The sequence below is a fragment of the Rhinopithecus bieti genome, unplaced genomic scaffold (genome assembly GCF_001698545.2).
Source record: "Rhinopithecus bieti isolate Rb0 unplaced genomic scaffold, ASM169854v2 scaffold_11936, whole genome shotgun sequence".
NCBI lineage: Eukaryota > Metazoa > Chordata > Mammalia > Primates > Cercopithecidae > Rhinopithecus > Rhinopithecus bieti.
Window position 1 is genome coordinate 486,934 of NW_016806952.1, and position 6,701 is coordinate 493,634.

Genomic DNA, 6,701 nt, shown 5'->3' on the forward strand with positions numbered 1-6,701 from the left:
TCAGTAATATCGGACTACATAAAGGAGAAATTAACATGTTTTAGAGCCGGTAGAAAGATAAAAATCTAGACCACAAAATCTTCAAAAGGAGTTGTCAGTAATAATTTCTGATTGCATGTGTGTTACTTCCTGTATTTTCTGCCCTCCTCCCAGCCTTTCCTTGTAAACATAAGCTTCTATACTTAAACATGGACCAGTGTTAATTCAAACTAGTTTAATATGTGCCCAGGACCATCTCTTCTGAGCCAACTGCTCCCCATCAATCTTAGAGTTTATATAATATAAAATATACTAACAAGGTGAGGTCTCATTCACCCAGGATTAGCATAGATATCATTTATCACGCTCCCTAGGCTTACACAGCCTGATGTAAGTATGTTCTTTAACCCAGGTCTGAAACAACAAGAAGGATCATTTACCTAGATGTCACAGGCAGTCATGTTAATAGGCCTATTAATAAGCCGTATCCCACAGCTAATTACCTCATCATTTACAGCAAGAGTAAATTGATACTGTAAAAAACTGAAACTAGATGAAAAAAATACACATAATGACTCAACCTCGTAATGTGCTCATAAACCCCTATCCTTATCAAATAACATATCCTATGATGAAGAAACATTTATCCTCATCAGATCCTTCAGTTTTTCCTGTTTATTTGTCTGTCTAATCATATAAAATTATATCTAATGTTTATTAATAGAGTTTATATATTATCATCTCATTTTAATAAAATAATGTGTCATATATTCAATCTATCCATTATTTAATTCATGTTTCTGCTTAGAGTGGAAAATTATTTAATGTATGGGATGGCATCACCTAATATTAATGATAGCTATTTCAGGATAATTGTGGTAATGATGGCCAAGTTCTGTCTTTCAAGTTAGAGAATTGATTAGAATGTGACTCAGATTCTAATGCTTTTACCTCTGTGTAATGACAAGGAATACTCATATGCACACATTTCATGCTTACTTATTTTTGAAGTTTCCCTCCATCTCTGCAGTGAGCAGGCTCCAGGAAGTGGGAGTGATGACTATAGCCAGAAGGCATGTTCCATAGTCTCACACGGGCATTGGAATTGGCCAGTGCTACTGAATGCCACATGTAATGGTTAATCTTAATGTGTCAACTAGACTGGGCTAAAGGATGACCGACAACTGGGTAAAACATTATTTTTGGATGTACCCGTGAGGAAAGAGATTCGCATGTAAATCAGTAGTCTGAGGAAAGATCACCTTCACCAAAGTGGGTGGGCATCATTCAATCCTTTGAGAACCTGAATAAAACAGAAAGGCAGAGAAAGGACAAATCTGCTCTTTCTGTTTGAGCTGAGACATCCATCTTCTCCTTTTGGAAACCAGTGCTCTTGGTTCTCCGGCCTTCAAGTCTAGAATGGAACTATATCACTGAATGTTTTGGATTGCCAGATTGCAGAAAGTAGATCAGTGAACTGCCTGACCTCCATATTTATGTGAACTAATCCCTAATAATAAACTTCTTTCTACAAATCTCTATATGTCCTATTGATTCTGTTTCTCTGGGGAACCCTGGATAATATAGGACAGAAGTAGGATCTCATATTGGTTACCTAAAGATACCACAGTACTATTCAAAGTATGAGAGTTCATTACACAAGTAAATTTCACACCCCCCACCAACTCCCAGGGCCCAGGTTATTTACTTTCTACATCATTCCACTTTATTGTAACCAAATAAACACTTGTGCTCAAATTCAAAGGCACACCTACATAATTTTAAGTAAATTGTTTATAACTTTACTTCTAGAGAATCGAGACTATTGGAAAAAGTCTGAGAAAAGAACTGGCCTAGGAATGTTAATCCAGCATAACCTTTGGCACCACCCTTCGAATATATGGCAAATTTTCTTTGATGGTTTCTGCATTTGTTACAATGAGTACATATGAATTTTGAATAAAAAGGAAATTCTTTAAAAATAAACAACCAAATAAATATACAATTAGGACTTCTGGCAAAACCTAAAAAGCAAAGCAGCAAAATTCTTTGAGAAAATATAAAAATATAAACACACACATATAACCTTACCTTAGCAAGATCTGTCTGTCATCTAACCCTGGTGACTAATCTCAATGTCACTAATAGTGAGAAAATGTGACATTATGTACTTCTTGGTGTGATGCAACAAGAAATGCGAAACACCACCCAGTAAATACTATTCCTCAACATATTTACTCTGATTCTGATCCATATCTTCATATCTAATATAGTTTATAGTAATAAAAGTGATGAAGAAACAAGTTAAATGATACCTTGAGGACACAGACACATTTAGAAGGTGAGATGCTTATAGATCTATCTAGTCTCTTCAAAATTTTATAGAAAATAAAAATAGCAAGACTGTACTAGGTTGAAAGAGACATATGAGACACACCAACAAAAATACCCATGGTTCTTAATTAGATCCTATTTTAGCAAATTTAACTGTAAGATATATTTTGGGAACAATTTGAGAAATTATGAGAAGGACTAGGAGTAATAAATGATATTAGAGAAATTTTTATTTTACTGTATTACTTGTAATTTATATTTATTTATTTATCTGAGACAGGGTCTCACTCTGTTACCCAGGCTGGAGTATAATGCCATATATCAGCTCACTGCAGGCTCAACCACCCAGACTCAAGCAATCCTTCCTTCTCAGCTTCCCAAGTAGCTGGGACTACAGGAATGCGCTACCACAGCCAGCTAATTTTTATATGTTTTGTAAAGATGGGTTTCACCATGGCCAAAGCTGGTCTCAAACACCAGGCCTCAAGCCATCCACCCACTTTGCTTCCAAACCTGCTAGAAACACAGGTCTGAGCCACCAAGCCCAGGCAAGAAGTTTTTAAATGATTTGTAGAAAACAGGATTGTGGTTACATAGGTAAATAACTGCGTGTTTGAAGATGCATATTGAAAAACTTAGAGGTAAAATTTATGTCTGTTTTAATATAAATTAATTAAGCAAAAAAGTGAGCAAATATGGAAAATAGTAACATTTGAGGGATTTTTTTTTTTTTTTTTTTTTTTTTTTACAGAGAGTCTCGTTCTGTTGCCCAGGCTGGAGTGCAGTGACACAATCTTGGCTCACTGCAACCTCTGCCTCCCGGGTTCAAGCAGTTCTTCTACCTCAGCCTCCTGAGTAACTGGGACTACAGCTGCCCGCCACCACATCGGGCTAATTTTTGTATTTTTAATAGAGACGGCATTTCACTATATTGGCCAGGCTGGTCTCAAACTCCTGACCTTGTGATCCGCCAGCCTCTGCCTCCCAAAGTGTTGGGATTATAGGTGTGAGTCACTGTGCCCGGCCTGCATTTGAGGATTCTTTATGTTTTTCTTGATATTTCTGCTTATTTTTAAAAATATGAATACAACCAGGAAAAACAATATAGATATGGGAAAAGGTATTTATGGCACACACTGCAAGAGTATCCACTCGAGTCTATAGCAGACATTATTGCCCAATTATGTCAGTCTTTGCCAGTGACTCAAGGCATGGCTCCTGGTTGCTTCTCAACCAAGCACTTCTAATAGATTAAAGTCAGCATTCAGACTAAAACTAAACTATTTTCTCCTCTTGTGATAAAGGAAAGTTTAGTGTCATGGGTAGATATTCATCCATTGTTTGTTATGTGAAAAGTATAGACAAAATGAAACCCCAGGTATATGGTTAAAAAAAAAAATTGTTTTAAAAATGTGTTCATATAAATATAAAAAACAAAAGGGTAACTGCCACAATGCTAATAATGGTTATTATCTGGAAGTAGAATTTTAGAGAGAGTTATGATAGTTACCATACTATCGTAACTATGAGTAGGGGTGCAGCTTGGAACCTCAGCTTTTAAATTTTCTTCAATTTGTTAGTGTTTTTTGAAGTTTCTAAAATAAATTTATATTCCTTTTATAAGCAGAAATATTGTTATGTTTAAATCATTTTGTAAGTGTTACTTCAATGGGAAAAAATGTTTATTTTGACAGACAAATTGATACATGGTGTCAATTATGTTTTTTCTAATTTTATGTAACAGATATTTATTTTATAATTGTTTTACATTTATAAAAAAATGTCAAGATAGTACAAAATGTCCATAATATGCCAAATCCAGTTTACTCTATTTTAACATATTATGTAATACAACTCAGTAAGCACTAAATATAAATCATCTCATATCATCATTTGTCACACTGGAATGCAAGTAGATATTATAGCCATTTTATTTGTGTATATATATATATATTTAAAAAATATGGAACTGAGTCATACAGAGGTATATTTTCCCAAGACCACATAACAAGCTACATACCTATTCAAATCCAAGGTTCTATGTGATTAAAATATATAATTTGTATACCAACACAATAATGCTTCCTAAGATATTGGATGCTCTTCTAAAAAGAGAAATCTCTAATACTTGTGTTGTGATGTCTAGACATTAATTCTTAGGGAAAAGTAAAAAAAAAAATCAGAAAATCAGAGGTTATATGATCTTTCAGCACGCTCAGCGTAGTTACTGTATATTAAACATTTTTGTTATTTGTTTTTTGTTGCTAAGTGAACTACCTTGCCTTATTTATCTTCATTCACTTAAATCTTTCTGGCATAAACCAATTTTTTATTTTTTATTATACTTTAAGTTCTAGGGTACATGTGAGCTGCTGTGAGCTCCACCCAGTTCGAGCTTCCCAGCGGCTTTGTTTACCTACTTAAGCCTCAGCAATGGTGGGCGCCCCTCCCCCAGCCTCGCTGCTGCCTTGCAGTTAGATCGCCACAGACTGCTGTGTTAGCAATGAGGGAGGCTCCGTGGGCGTGGGACCCTCCCGGCCAGGTGTGGGATATATTCTCCTGGTGTGCCCGTTTGCTTAAAGCGCAGTATTGGGGTGGGAGTTACCTGATTTTCCAGGTGTTGTGTGTCTCAGTTCCCCTGGCTAGGAAAAGGGATTCCCTTCCCCCTTGCACTTCCCAGGTGAGGCGATGCCTCGCCCTGCTTCAGCTCTCACTGGTTGGGCAGCAGCAGCTGACCAGCACCTATTGTCTGGCACTCCCTAAAGAGATGACCCCAGTACCTCAGTTGAAAATGCAGAAATCACCGGTCTTCTGTGTCGCTCGCGCTGGGAGTTGGAGACTGGAGCTGTTCCTATTTGGCCATCTTGCTCCATCCCCCGGCATAAACCTATTTTCAAGATTATATTAGTGATGTTTTTTATTCTGTAGAATAATAACACCATATCATATAATATCATCAATAAATGAGTCTACAGTTTATGTTGTCAGTAAAGTATAAAGTATTATTCAAATGTCTATTTTATACCAACATAAGTAAATAGTACAATTCCTTTCTCCCTATTATTGAAAAATACAAGTCAGCTTTTAGTAAAGAAAATATGAAAGTATAAAAAAGAAAAGCAAATTAGCATTAATGCCATTTTTGAAATGGCATTTAAATAACTGATGTGTCAGAGTAAAAGCCTGAGTTAAAAATATTAGTAGAGCATATAATATTTCTCAAATCCTCAGCAGTGCTTCAGAGTTTTCTCTGTGGTAGCCAACATATGTAAGATAAATAGGTTGAGGCATAAAGAAATATCAGATAAAATTGTTAAAGATGTCAAATCATTTTTGTAAAACATTTACTGGGGATATCAACATACACAAAACAAATTTCTCTAAATTGCCAATTTTCAGTAGACAAATACATCTGTGATTTAAAAAAAATACTTTCTCAATTTGTTTTACCAACCTGAAAATCACCTCAATAAACTACAGTGAAAATATTAGCATTGAGCATCTCTTTAAAATGTAATAAAAATTAGGCTCAGAAAGATTATTTAACATGACTGATGCCACATAGGAGCTTGAGTTCTTATTTATATTCTCTATGCCATGTAATAATAAATATAAAGAAAAGTTAATGCAAAAAGAACTTCACTGCTTGTAGCACGTCAGTTCACACAGTCAGTTGACAACAGTGATTAGCATTTGAATAGATAGAAGGTAGTGGAATCTTTGGTCTTCACTAACATCACAGGTCAGTAGATTTAGAAATAAAAGATGAGCTTGGATTTTCTTTTCAAAACCAGTAAAATGAAAGTCAAAAAACAACTAGAAATAATTTTTAACTTTCTTTTATTTTTCACAAGGCATGTATTTTATTCCCTTAAGGCCAAGGCCTTTGCAGCCTCTTCCCAATACTGCAGGCCACAGAATTCGGCAAAATACTAAAAAAATGAACATTTCATCCTTGGTTGAATATTGTTATTGCTCTATAGTTACATTGTGCACTGTATATAGATACAATTTATCTATTTTTCCATTAAACAAAATCATAACTGGCAAGTAGAGGTATGGAATTGGCTTCTGTAGTGTTGCTCTCTTTATAAGATGTGATGTCCTCACTCTAGCTGTGCTAGCTTTTTGCAGCAGCAGTTTTTGTTTGTAAAATGAAACAGCACCACCTTGTTTCCTGAAGTAAAGTTACAGCTTCTTTAAAATATCTGACATTCAGATGTTTACATATTTCAAATATATGTAGTAAGCATCATATTATGAAGTAGATAAAATTTAATTATAGGCCTGCTCTGGGCTAGATTCAGCTGTGTAATTACTAAACCACTAAACTGATACCGCTGTATTTGTGCCCCCAAAATACATACTTTTAGATATAAATTTACCCC